At 38.8% G+C, this 15,255-nt stretch overlaps 1 protein-coding gene across 1 annotated transcript in view; it reads right to left on the bottom strand.

The window, feature by feature from the left end:
- Window positions 1-15,255, bottom strand: part of LOC311134805 (sodium/calcium exchanger 1-like) — a gene marked incomplete at both ends in the record, with an annotated part of 795,938 nt that overhangs the window by 114,937 nt on the left and 665,746 nt on the right. The gene's annotated exons all lie outside the window — the stretch shown is intronic.

Raw genomic sequence — 15,255 nt, 5'->3', positions numbered from 1 at the left:
GTCGTAACATAGGGTTTGTACGTTTACAGATCTATTTTAACGTTTACGTTTCATGTTTTACGCATGGCTTTTCTTACGATCCTAACAATTTACGTATGGATTTTCTTACGATCCTAACAATACGTACATTCAACCTTTTGGCAGGTATCTGGCTCCATACAGGTACCCTAGATCACCATCTACACTACCGTTCAAAAGTTTGGGGTCACTTAGAAATGTCATTTTTTGTCCATTTAAATAACATCAAATTGATCAGAAATACAGTGTAGACATTGTTAATGTTGTAAATGGCTATTGTAGCTGGAAACGGCTGATTTTTTATGGAATATCTACATAGGCGTACAGAGGCCCATTATCAGCAACCATCAGTCCTGTGTTCCAATGGCACGTTGTGTTTGCAAATCCAAGTTTATCATTTTAAAGGCTAATTGATCATTAGAAAACCCTTTTGAAATGATGTTAGCACAGCTGAAAACTGTTGTGCTGATTAAAGAAGCAATAAAACTGGCCTTCTTGAGACTAGTTGAGTATCTGGAGCATCAGCAATTGTGGGTTCGATTACAGGCTCAAAATGGCCAGAAACAAAGAACTTTCTTCTGAAACTCGTCAGTCTATTCTTGTTCTGAGAACTGAAGGCTATTCCATGCGAGAAATTGCCAAGAAACTGAAGATCTCGTACAACGATGTGTACTACTCCCTTCACAGAACAGCGCAAACTGGCTCTAACCAGAATAGAAAGAGGAGTGGGAGGCCCCGGTGCACAACTGAGCAAGAGGACAAATACATTAGTGTCTAGTTTGAGAAACAGACGCCTCACAGGTCCTCAACTGGCAGCTTCATTAAATAATACCTGCAAAATACCAGTCTCAACGTAAACAGTGAAGAGGCGACTCCGGGATGCTGACCTTCTAGGCAGGGTTGCAAAGAAAAAGCCATATCTCAGACTGGCCAATAAAAATAAAAGATTAAGATGGGCAGTTTGAGATATGGCTTTTTCTTTGCAACTCTGCCTAGAAGGTCAGCATCCCGGAGTCGCCTGTTCACTTGACGTTGAGACTGGTGTTTTGCGCATTTCTCCTTTGCTGATGTAAACATTGTGAACAGAGTGCCCCATGGTGGCGGTGTGGTTTTGGTATGAGCAGGCATAAGCTACGGACAACAAACACAATTGCATTTTATCGATGGCAATTTGAATGCACAGAGATACCGTGACGAGAACCTGAGGCCCATTGTCGTGCCGTTCATCCGCCGCCATCACCTCATGTTTCAGCATGATAATGCATGGCCCCATGTCAAAAGGATCTGTACACAATTCCTGAAAGCTGAAAAGGTCTGCATACTCACCAGATATGTCACCCATTGAGCATGTTTGGGATGCTCTGGATCGCTGTGTAGGACAGCGTGTTCCAGTTCCAGACAATATCCAGCAACTTCGGACAGCCATTGAAGAGTGGGACAACATTCCACAGGCCTCAATCAACAGCCTGATCAACTCTATGCGAAGGAGATGTATCGCGCTGCATGAGGCAAATGGTGGTCACACCAGATCCTGACTGGTTTTCTAATCCTAGCTCCTACTTTTTGTAGTAGTGTCTCCAATCCAGTAGATGCCGATATTGACTACACAGGCAGGTTATTTCAATACGGTACAAATGACCTACTTTCCAAACAACATCCCATTTATCATAATAACATTTATTTAGACTAAACGTTTACCCCATGTTGATAGATGGACACTACAGCTCATGGTATGTTCTCTTGGATAATGACAGTCTGGCTCCAGTTATAGTGGGGGGAATAGACCTTTACCCAATACAGATGTGTTCTATCTGCTTTTCAATGCCCTCCTGCAGCCAGTTACCCCACGGTGTTCCTATCTATTTAGTCTTTATTCATTCAGTGAGGACTTGATCCATGGAAACAACGTTTGGAGAAATAGGTTTTCTCTGCATGTACCCACATAAAAAAAGACTACAGTTTACTATAGAATACTACAATACTTACTATAGAATTCTGTAGCAAACTGTAGGTATACTCTAGAATACTATAATATACACTGTAGTATCCCTCGATTGTGTAGTGCTTACTATATAATTTGGTAGTATTCTTTATAATACTATACTACACACTGTAGTATCCCTCGATCGTGTAGTGCTTACTATATCATTTTGTAGTATACTGTAGAACAGGGGTTCCCAAACGTTTTCACTCAGGCCCCCCTTCCAGCATTGGGGAACAACCTGCACCCCAATTGCGCCAACAGTTGTTGCCTTCTCATCAAGCTGCTTGCCTATTGTCCTGTAGCCCATCCCAGCCATGTGCAGGTCTACAATTTTATCCCTGATGTCCTTACACAGCTCTCTGGTCTTGGCCATTGTGGAGAGGTTGGAGTCTGTTTGATTGAGTGTGTGTGCAGGTGTCTTTTATACAGATAACGAGTTCAAACAGGTGCAGTTAATACAGGTAATGAGTGGAGAACAGGAGGGCTTCTTAAAGAAAAACTAACAGGTCTGTGAGAGCCGGAATTCTTACTGGTTGGTAGGTGATCAAATACTTATGTCATGCAATAAAATGCAAATGAATTACTTAAAAATCATACAATGTGATTTTCTGGATTTTTGTTTTAGATTCCGTCTCTCACAGTTGAAGTGTACCTATGATAACAATTACAGACCTCTACATGCTTTGTAAGTAGGAAAACCTGCAAAATCGCAGTGTATCAAATACTTGTTCTCCCCACTGTACCTACCTACCTACCTACCTACCTACCTACCTACCTACCTACCTACCTACCTACCTACCTACAGGTTATGGAAAATTTGCTCTTTAAGTATCTCTCCAGTATATTTCCTAGAGGAGAAAGCCTGCACTTCTATGTCAAAGATAACAGAACAAAAACACTATAGTAAATACTACAGTAATGTCCGCAAAAACACTACAGTAAATACTACAGTCCGCATAAACACTACTGTAAATACTACAGTATAATACAATAAACAAAAACACTACATGAATTACTATAGTATATACTATTGTTTTTTTTACTACAGTATTTATACAATTGTACAGTATAATACAATAAACAAAAACACTACTTTAATTACTATAGTATATACTACTGTTTTTTCCCCCTACAGTATTTATACAATTGTAAACTGTAAATACTACAGTAAATACTACAATACTACATTAAAGTCAGCAAAAACAGTGAATACTATAGTATTTATACCATGGCATACTATAGTATTTTTTGATGTGGGTAGGCTAAATAGAAGCCTTCATAAGTCATGCTGTATATACAATTGACAATTTACATGAATGAACCATTACTATACTGATAATTCTGTTTTTTCCATTGTTTGAGGTATCTTATCAATGTCAAATTCAAGGGTGAACACGAATGGTTCTCAGTTCTTCATCTACACAGTTAAAACTGAACGGTAGGTTATGTTTTGGACACCGTTTAGACACACAGTTATGTTTTAGAATAATACCAATTTTGGTCAGCTTCACTGGTAACTGCACCTCTGCTTCGCTCTCTCACTCTCTCTCTCTCTCTCTCTCTCTCTCTCTCTCTCTCAGGTTGAATGATAAACACATGGTCTTTGGCCAGGTGAAGGAGGGCATGGACGTAGTCTTCAAGATGGAATCCTTTGGTTGTCATGACGGTGGTGTTGTAAAGAAAATCGCCATCACGGACTGTGGGGAGATCAAGTAAAACACACAAACCCCCACACACAGACACACAGATTGGAGAATGTCGCTATGGACAGACTCTTGGAAAGGTCTGTGTGTTCCTCACCTATCATAAATACACTAGCTGTCTGTCATACATGTAGTCTCATTGCCTTTGGACAATGTGTTCTCTACACACACACACACACACACACACACTTTATAGCATTTATACTGTCTGTAGAGTGATCTGTACAAACTCTCATGACTATCACAACTTTTCATGTTTATAACCTGTGTTTTATACATTCAAGAGTTGTTTTATGGAGAGGTTTGGACTTTGGAGTAGTTCAACACTGGTACTAAGATACTTCTGAAATGGGTGCTTTTGATCCTACATGTCACCATAGAGATGGCCATTGCCATTGAGGGCTTCCACCATTTTAAATTAGTCAACTGGGTGGGGATTTCTATGGGTTGGGAGCAATCAGCCAACGATCAGAGCATTGTCTTCAAATTGGGTGCTATGGTTTGTAAATGTCTTTAACCCCACCATCTAGTGGCCATAATAAATTAATGACAAAATATTTGGTTCAGGACTCCAGCACTGCAGGTGGCAGTAAATCACCAATATAAGCTTTACACTTTTTTCAAACACAAAAGAAGAAGACAATTAACTATTTTAAAATGGAGATAACCACAATGGCGCTGCCAATGCTGTCACAGATGCCATAATGGCACGGATACAATTATGAGACATCTTTCCATCTCTATGGATGTCGCTGTAATATTTTTGTAGAGAAAATAATCTATAAACTATTTATTGCATGGAAGATGGACCTGAGAAACATAGAATGTATGAAAGAATGTTGTAAATTTATTGCCAAATGTTTTTAGATTATACGCCGTTGCTCATTGTGTCCTGTGTGCCACCATCACTAATTATTCCTGCTTTTAACACTTCCTGGTAAGGATCCAATGTCTTTTTTTAGACAGCCAGACCACCAACATGACTTCCTGTCCTTCAGAGCAGGATGTGACATCATGCCTTTGGCTTCTATTTGTCCATGAAACCGCCCTATACTGGGATATCATCTGTTTAATCTCACTTGGCTAGGAACAAAGCTGAGAAGGTCAACATACTGGAAGTAAGGTACACTTACTAGAATAGAGAGCGAAGATTTCTATAGAAGAAGTGCATTGACTATTTGTGATTTGGATATGTGTGCAGAATGCAAGTCAATACAAGTCAATCTACAGTTATACCGTAGTAGTATACAGGAATACAGTTAGTGACGAATGCTACAATCATTAGACAACAATGAGCTATTAATGTGTTCAGATTGCAGATACAACATTTTATCAAATTTGTGTGGTGTAAAATATTTTCCCAAAACCACATTTAGTTTGATGTACAGTACACCAACTTTCTTTTGTGTGGGTTCTTACCACAGAAATAGGATGTAAACATTCTATTTATGATTGTAGTTACTATATTTATATGGTTCAGTTCTTCCCTCTATTCTAGCTCTGATGTCTTTATTGTAAACGGAACAATTCTCCCCTGGTAGACCAATTCTGATATTTTTTCCACTAATTGTTATTTTGACCAATCACTTTAGATATTTTTCAGAGCTGATCTGATTGGTCAAAAGATCAATTAGTGAAACAAAGATCAGAATTGGGCTGCCTGTCTAAACGCAACCTATGTGTCTGGGTGGTGGGGATGCTTATCAAGTTAATACTTTATGAAAGTAAATAATGAACCGAACGTGAAAAAGCTCCCTTGGCTCTTAAACGAAACCATGCGCTCTGACATTCCAACCGTTTGTTTGAATTCTCTGGTTACATTGTTGCCATAGTGACACTTTATCCCCGTTTCTATGTTTGAGCTAGGGATGTTGTAACCAACTTGATATAATTTGGGTCCCCACCCTCTTGTGAAGTTTTTGCTATTTGGAATGTGTGTCCAAGCCAGTACATGGAAACTTGGATTGACAGACTACGGCCAGTGCCATAGCCCTACACTCTTAGAAAAAAGGGTTCCAAAAGGGTTCTTCGGCTGTCCCCATAGGAGAACCCTTTGAAGAACCCTTTTTGGTTCCAGGTAGAACCCTTTTTGGTTCCATGTAGAATTATTTTGGGTTCCATGTAGAACCCTCTATGTAAAAGGTTCTACACAGAACTCAAAAGGGTTCTACCTGGAACCAAAAAGGGTTCTTCAAAGGGTTCTCCTATGGGGACAGCCGAATAACCCTTTTAGGTTCTAGATAGCACCTTTTTTTCTAAGAGTGTACTTATATACTCATGCTAAACAATGAGAGGTTTACAATCATTACAAGCAATTACGTTCTTGTATCACACACACGTCTCCAACATAAAGCCGAATGTATGCTGAGTCTACCAAACATTAGGAACACCTTCCTAACATTGAGTTGCACACCCTTTTGCCCTCAGAACAGCCTCAATTCGTCGGGGGAAGGACTCTACAAGGTTTCGAAAGCGTTCCACAGGGATGCTGGCCCTTGTTGACTCCAATGCCTCCCACAGTTGTGTCAAGTTGGCTGGATGTCTTTTGGGTGGTGGACCATTCTTGAAACACATGGGAAACTGTTGAACGTGAAAAACCCAGCAGCGTTGCAGTTCTTGACACAAACTGGTGCACCTGGCACCTACTACCATACCCTGTTCAAAGGCACTTTTGTCTTGCCAATTCACCCTCTGAATGGCACACATACACAATCCATGTCTCAATTGTCTCAAGGATCAAAAATCCCCCTTTTCATCTACACTGATTGAAATGAATTTAACAAGTGACATTAATAAGGGATCATAGCTTTCAACTGGATTCACCTGGTCAGTCTATGTCATGGAAAGAGCAGGTGTCCTTAATGTTTTGTACACTCAGTTTATCTCATGAAGCGAGCATGAATGTGTGCTCTGATCTAGTCTGTAGGCTTAGTTAAAAAACCTATCCACAGCTTTGTAAAACTATTTGTATTTTATTATCTAGTCTATATTCACTAATTTAGAGTAAATGTTTGGAGAAAAGGTTTTCTAAGTACAGCGCTGGTAGTCTTGATAACTCATACAAATGACAATGTAATAGTAAAAGTGTTGAAGTAAAAGTGTTGAAATAAACCAGTCACTTTCCCTATCTCTGTGGCTCTCCCTGATCTTTTCAACACTAGTCTGAACTAGAATAGGACCTCCAGGACTTCTCAGAGTGACAACAGCTGTCAGGAGGTCAGTGTGATGCGGTAGGACGAAGTCAGGCGCAGGACACAGAGCTAATCGAAAACGTACTTTACTCGTAGGTAACGTAAATAACATAATCTCCACGCAGGGAGGACAACCAAACATGAACAAACACGCACAAAACACAGTGGGAGCCAGAGGGTTAAATAGGGAAGAAATCAATACATAATGGGAACCAGGTGTGAACAATAAAGACAAAACAAGTAGAACACAGAAACATAGATCGGTAGCAGCTAGTACTCCGGCGACGACGAACGCCGAAGCCTGCCCGAGCAAGGAGGAGGAGCAGCCTCGGCTGAATCCGTGACAACAGCTTCCTGAGGCATCGTCCTACTTTCTCCATTACACAACCAGCGGCCCTCCGCAGTGCTGACCAGACCTGGGTTCAAATACTATTTGAAATCATTTTAAATACTTTATCTGTGCTTTATTGAGCTTGCCTGGCTTAATGGACCATCGAATAGTCCATCAAAACATGTCCATCGACACTCGAAGCAGGCTAGAGCAAATACTCAAAGTGTTTGAATTATTTGAAACAGTATTTGAACCAGCTCTGAGCCCCACCATTGAGTAGAATTGAGTAGACAACAAATGTATGTTTGTTCACTGTAACATATCGACAATCCGTATCGCCGAAGTATCGCGGAAAATCGACGTTAAAATGTAAAGGTAATTTCCAATTGAGCCGACATACAGTATGCAGCGTTTACGGATTGAATAGAGCCCTAAAGCTGTATTGTTGTATTGTAGCCCCTGATCCCTAACCCCTGGGTACTTGTGTAGATCTGCGAGGATTGGATAGTTGTATTTAAGCAATATGGTGAAATTCTATCTAGCTTGTCAGTGGGCGAGGTACAGTACACAAATGTTCTCTAGAGGTGTTCCAGTTGGTTTAAACCCTAACTAAGAAGGAATGCCCCACAGTCCAGTAAATGTAATAGTAAAAATTCAACAATGCACCGAAAAATAACACTCTCCAGATGTTTCGAATTCAACATTTATTTTATTCATCAAATCTCCTATTAGCACTAAAGCACTGGGCACACACTGGTAGAATAAATGTTGTTTCCATGTCATTTCAATGAAATTACGCTGAACCAACGTGGAATAGACGTTGAATTGACGTCTGTGCCCAGCGGGAAAGTAGTTTGTTGTTTTCTTAACTAACAAATAAGGCACATTTCGGAATGCCATTTCAGGGACATGTTGCAACAGAAGTGTTATTTTCTTTTCCCACAACAACTTCCCACTCATCATCATAACTCACTCAGTCCTATCCGATTATAGCATACAATCTCAAAATGTTACAGACATCTAAGAACATAAACATGAATGTCTAATCGACCACTTAAGTGTTAAAACAGTACATTCAGTTAGTATGTATTAATTGGTATACACTATCAGTGAACGATACATTTGTATGACTTGTAACAATCAATTAGAAGTTGTTGAGAATGCTGAGACTATTGTACGTCCCAAATGGCACCCTATTCTCTAAATAGTGCACTACTTTTGACCAGAGCCCTATGGACTGGGTCAAAAGTAGTGTACTATAAAATGAATAGGGTGCTATTTGGGACACACACTATATAGGGGCCTCCTGTAGCTCAGTTGGTAGAGCATGGCGCTTGCAACGCCAGGGTTGTGGGTTCGATTCCCACAGGGGGCCAGTATGAAAAATGTATGCACTCACTAACTGTAAGTCGCTCTGGATAAGAGTGTCTGCTAAATGACTAAAATGTAAAATGTAGCCCACTACTTTACTGTGCTACAGTTAAATACATTGCACAAAGTAATACTTATTTTTCATTTAAAATCAAAACACATGCACATGCAAACTCTATAATAGTAATTTTGTCTCACACACTTGATTAACAGAAGTAAGTTACACTCTGAACTACAGCCTGGTCTCATAGACTAGACATAACATAGTAAACATAAATCCAGGACACTCAAATTAGTATGATATGTTACGTTTGGTATGGTTATATAAGACAGAAGGTTACTTAAGGCAAAAATGAAAGTAGGACGGTTGGTCATAGTGGATGGGTAGGCATATAACGTGAACATCTAGCAACCCAAAGGATGCGTGTTCGAATCTCATCACGGACAACTTCAGCATTTTAGCTAATTAGCAACTTTGCAACTACTTAGCATGTTAGCTAATCCTTCCCCTAACCCTTTAACCTAACCCCTAGCCTAGCTAACTTTAGCCACCTATCTAACGTTACCCACAACAAATTGGAATTCGTAACATATCATACGAAATGGATGATGGACAGCCACAAATGAATACATACCATACAAAACATAACATATTATACTAAATGGAGGAGACAGATTTATGTTTACTATGTTATGCCTACCCCTGAGTCCAGGTTTAACTACACTATGAATAAAAATAATAACATTTCATAATAGTTCCTTGTTGTAGCTGCTTTGGCAAACTAGAACTCACAGTTGAATGTGCTTATACAGTTGCGAGTATCAGTCATTAAAATATAAAGATGATTTCTTCTGCATGTTAACACAACAGTATTATTGCTTAACCTAGTAAGATCTTAATCAATGATATAGAATTTGAATAACAAAACATTGGTAATTATGTCTGCCATTTTCATAATAATGTAATACTCGTAATACAACATGAACGCATGCTATTCAAAGGACACAAATTGTAACTCATAGACATATTAGTTAATGCACTTGGGTATTATTCTGGGTTATTCAATACTGATAACGTTTCTAACCACAAAACAAAACACACAAAAACACAATGGCTTATAATTGAGTAAAGGGTATTCATAATTATGTACCAACTTTTTTAATAAGAATCTATGTATTTCAATATTTCCTTTTTAGTGTAACTTTCTTGCTTATTTTATATAAAAAAGTGTTGTAAAAAATATTTTCATAAATATTTCTGTAGGATAAGCCCCTCAGATCATTGTAAAACATCAACGAAAAACTCCCAGCTTTATTTGTCTCTCAGCAATATAGGCCCTTTTTCACATAGAAAGCTTCAAAATTGCATTACATTTCAGAGGAGCTAAGATCCTTGAAAATGATGGCCATCTAATATATACATAAAACAGTCATTTGTAAAAATGTATTTTTCAGGGAAAAATATATATATATATTTTTTTACATCTAAAGTTTTTTTCTCTCCAAAATCCACAAATCTTTCATAGAAAATAACAAACCCATACTGAAAAGGAACTAGAAAAGTCAAGTATATGTAAGGGCTGGATTCAATCAGTATCGCAGAAGCATCACGGAAGATCAGCGTTATAGCGCAAATTAAATTTAAAGGTAATGTTCGTAATGTTCGTGGAGACTGCATTCACGGTAAACGCTGAATATGTCAGCTCAATCAGAAATTACCTTTACATTTTTACACAGATCTTCTGCGATACTTCCGCGATACGGATTGAATCCAGCCCTAAATTCAAGACAAAAAACACATCTAAAAAAGCATTTGTATATGTTTTAAATACATAAACACATTGTATGAACTGCTTCCATTGGCTCTTGTTATGCCATCTCAAACACATGGCTTCTTCTTCACAAACTTGTCTGGACGGAATCAGACTATCCCCAAAAAATACATTGGGCGATTTTATATTTTCTTTATATTCTTCACGATATTCCTTATATTCTTAAGGATATTCTTATCCTTATATTCCTTAAAAGTCAGAGCACTCATAAGCCTAATGCACATCGATTTTGATCAGTATTAGCACTTTAGGGGCTCCATTCAATTAGATCTGCTTTAGCTGACATCCGCATAGAGGTTGTTTTGGCGGTGTCGGAGGTGAACTGCGTTAGAGTCGGCTCCTAGCATTATACTGTACCTAAAGCGGAGAATGGCATTGCCATTGGCTGCAAAGAGTCAGAGTAAGAGATATCCCATGCAGCCTTGTTTACAAGTTTGAAGACTGAAATGTGAGGTATAATCTACACCTCAATTAGGCTGATAGAAATCCTCATTATTTAATTTAATGATTTTCAATTTGAGCATCATTATTTCTATATAGAATACACTTTCTCGTTCTGATCTTCTAACGCAAGTGGGATGGGTGTGGCTTCGTGACAATGATCAAGAGCAGCTGCTCACTGATTTGACAGCTCCAACACAGTTATACCTCCGCCAAAACATCAGCTATGCGGGTGTCGGCTATCGCTGGTTAACGCTTGATCTGATTTAATCTAGGCCTAGGTTTAGTTGGCTAATACCCAAGCTAATGGAAATGGCTAATGGAAACATACAGTATACTGATACACTATTGTTGTGAGGAGAATAAAGAGTAGAATATATTGTAAAGATAGGGTATCAGCAGTGTTCTGCTCTGTTGTAGTTGGTTGTATCACACTTATAAGATATCTGACAGAGAAACAGATAAATATTATTAGCTACAGTACTGAAAATATAGAATTGATCCCAACATTACGTGGAGAGAAAATAATAATCTGCTACGACCTGTAATCAATGAACGAAACCCTCTATATCAATACACGATTCACATCAAATATGATCAAATAGACCCTTTTTGTTCAGATGATAATAATACAATATCCATAGAATGGCTATGATGTATCTCATAACAATTATATAGCCTAATATTTTATGAGTAGACTTCTATCCTGTAGGCTGGTTCAAAATCTGATTGTGCTGTCACAATGACTATAGGGGTTGGCAAGAGTCACAAACAGATCTGGAACCAGGCTAACTATCCTTCACCTCCCCATATAACTAAAACCAACTGAGTGTGATGTCCATGTTTTGACAAATTATGCATAAGGCATTGTTCAGTATCCACACATTGTATGTAAGATAACAGACTAAGCTCATACTTGTGTGTGTTGAATCAATCAATAAGTCGTAAACAGACTATCATCTCAAAAAGAGAAAGGCAGGGATTCAATCCGATCATGGGTTATAGGCATTGCAGCTTTTAAAGGAAATGTTCCCGCGTTTGGGGAGATCCCATTCACAGTAAACACTGCATATATAATTAGAAATTGCCTTTAAAAGCCCAAATGTGATCAGATTTAATACCGGCCAAAGTTAAGAGAACGATGATGAGGTCTACAGCTTTTAGTGCAAACCTCATTCTCATTAGTGTACTGACTATAAAATAACATAGTTGTTGATTCCATGATAACAGACTAGCTACAGTGTGTGTGATTGTTTTTGCCAGATGCTTTAGTTACTGCGTCCAAACTCAACAAAATGGTGTCGAGGAAAACATTAGCCAGTTGAAACTTCTCAGTGCTAATTGGGTAATGTTATTGTTTTCCCATATGTATTCACATCTTGAACCTGCACCAGACTTGGCAAAACACTACCTAACAGTTACTTCTATCCATTAGTTTAATCCAGCTCCAAACTAAGTTAAATTCTACTCTTATTTCATTTAACTTCAAATTTTTCAAAATAATTATTCTCTTTTTACAAGGCACATTGGTACTTTTCAGATAATATAAAATCTACAACTATTAATTCAACCTTTATAGAACCATTAAAAATATTCTAAATATTTGAGAAACCAATGTGTTTGATTTGAAAAATACACCTCTGCTTTGAAAATTGGTAGCAAACTTCTCTTCAGCTATACTCACAACATACCAATTTTCCAAAAGTGTCAATAACCTCTATCGCTAAAATACAACTAATCCCAATGTTACAAAATGTTAGATCAAAGATATTCTTCGCTCTAGACCCTCCAACTATAATGTTTAAAGTATAGGCCTATATCTTTGAAAACAGAGATAATGGTTAGCTACCTCTTCTATTAAAGACATTATTTAATGTTTAAATCATGATATGTGGTATTAAACACACAGAAACGTAAACTTAATCCATCATCACACTTACAAATCGTCCTCTGATAAACGAAACATGGCCATGTCTGTTACAAGACAACTTTCCCACTTCCTTTTTCTTTACCAACCATTATAGCAATCTTACCTACAGTGGGGAGAACAAGTATTTGATACACTGCCGATTTTGCAGGTTTTCCTACTTACAAAGCATGTAGAGGTCTGTAATTTTTATCATAGGTACACTTCAACTGTGAGAGACGGAATCTAAAAAAATCCAGAAAATCACATTGTATAATTTTTAAGTAATTAATTTGCATTTTATTGCATGACATAAGTATTTGATCACCTACCAACCAGTAAGAATTCCGTCTCTCACAGACCTGTTAGTTTTTCTTTAAGAAACCCTCCTGTTCTCCACTCATTACCTGTATTAACTGCACCTGTTTGAACTCGTTACCTGTATAAAAGACACCTGTCCACACACTCAATCAAACAGACTCCAACCTCTCCACAATGCCCAAGACCAGAGAGCTGTGTAAGGACATCAGGGATAAAATTGTAGACCTGCACAAGGCTGAGATGGGCTACAGGACAATAGGCAAGCAGCTTGGTGAGAAGGCAACAACTGTTGGCGCAATTATTAGAAAATGGAAGAAGTTCAAGATGACAGTCAATCACCGTCGGTCTGGGGCTCCATGCAAGATCTCACCTCGTGGGGCATCAATGATCATGAGGAAGGTGAGGGATCAGCCCAGAACTACACGGCAGGACCTGGTCAATGACCTGAAGAGAGCTGGGACCACAGTCTCAAAGAAAACCATTAGTAACACACTACACCGTCATGGATTAAAATCCTGCAGCGCACGCAAGGTCCCCCTGCTCAAGCCAGCGCATGTCCAGGCCCGTCTGAAGTTTGCCAATGACCCTCTGGATGATCCAAAGGAGGAATGGGAGAAGGTCATGTGGTCTGATGAGACAAAAATAGAGCTTTTTGGTCTAAACTCCACTCGCCGTGTTTGGAGGAAGAAGAAGGATGAGTACAACCCCAAGAACACCATCCCAACCGTGAAGCATGGAGGTGGAAACATCATTCTTTGGGGATGCTTTTCTGCAAAGGGGACAGGACGACTGCACCGTATTGAGGGGAGGCTGGATGGGGCCATGTATCGCGAGATCTTGGCCAACAACCTCCTTCCCTCAGTAAAAGCATTGAAGATGGGTCGTGGCTGGGTCTTCCAGCATGACAACGACCCGAAACACACAGCCAGGGCAACTAAGGAGTGGCTCCGTAAGAAGCATCTCAAGGTCCTGGAGTGGCCTAGCCAGTCTCCAGACCTGAACCCAATAGAACATCTTTGGAGGGAGCTGAAAGTCAGTATTGCCCAGCGACAGCCCCGAAACCTGAAGGATCTGGAGAAGGTCTGTATGCAGGAGTGGGCCAAAATCCCTGCTGCAGTGTGTGCAAACCTGGTCAAGACCTACAGGAAACGTATGATCTCTGTAATTGCAAACAAAGGTTTCTGTACCAAATATTAAGTTCTGCTTTTCTGATGTATCAAATACTTATGTCATGCAATAAATGCAAATGAATTACTTAAAAATCATACAATGTGATTTTCTGGATTTTCTGGATTCCGTCTCTCACAGTTGAAGTGTACCTATGATAAAAATTACAGACCTCTACATGCTTTGTAAGTAGGAAAACCTGCAAAATCGGCAGTGTATCAAATACTTGTTCTCCCCACTGTATATCCCTCCATCTCTCTCTCCCCAGACATCCTTTACCGCTGTCACCTGTTTGGCACATTATGAAGGGGTTAAACCCCTTGTAAAAATATATTAGTTAGATTCACTGTCATATTTCTAGGTAAATAAAACAGTCTTAAAGTAGTGTTACAAGATTGGAACAGCTCTATTGACCAGCTGTGAGTCCTACAAAAGATGTGAATTTGCAAATGCAATATGTATACTATAAAAGCACTTTGAAATGTATAATGATTACTTATTTACTGTATATACCAGATTAAATACCAGTTCTAATCAACTCTAATCAACCATGTCAATCTACCGGCATCCTACACCAAATAGACTACTTGTAAACGCTCACTAGCAATACCAACGCTGAGGTTGAGTCCTTAATAAGAATATTGTTTGCATACATACAGTACAGGACGCAATTACTTTTAAAGAACTCATTACAAGAATAAAATGATTATTTGGAAGTAAACTGTCAAATTAGGTAGGGGAAAAAGACTACAGCATTGCAGATAGATTGAACCTAACACTTGAGAGTCTAAATATGAATGGGATATTGGCGGAACTGGATATCCAGTCTTTATCATAACAGAAACTGCTGTTATTGCACATTTGGCTTTTGACGAGAATTTTCAAAGCTGGTCGATTTGTAAATCTTGATTAATACCTAAACACTCATTTCATTGCTTAAATATAAAACATCAATGTTATTAACACTGTACTACATCTAAACGAAGAACG

Source organism: Coregonus lavaretus (assembly GCF_964263955.1).
Source record: "Coregonus lavaretus genome assembly, chromosome: 1".
Taxonomy (NCBI): domain Eukaryota; kingdom Metazoa; phylum Chordata; class Actinopteri; order Salmoniformes; family Salmonidae; genus Coregonus; species Coregonus lavaretus.
The sequence above is the reverse complement of the archived record's forward strand: the minus strand, read 5'-3'. Positions and strand labels throughout refer to the sequence as shown.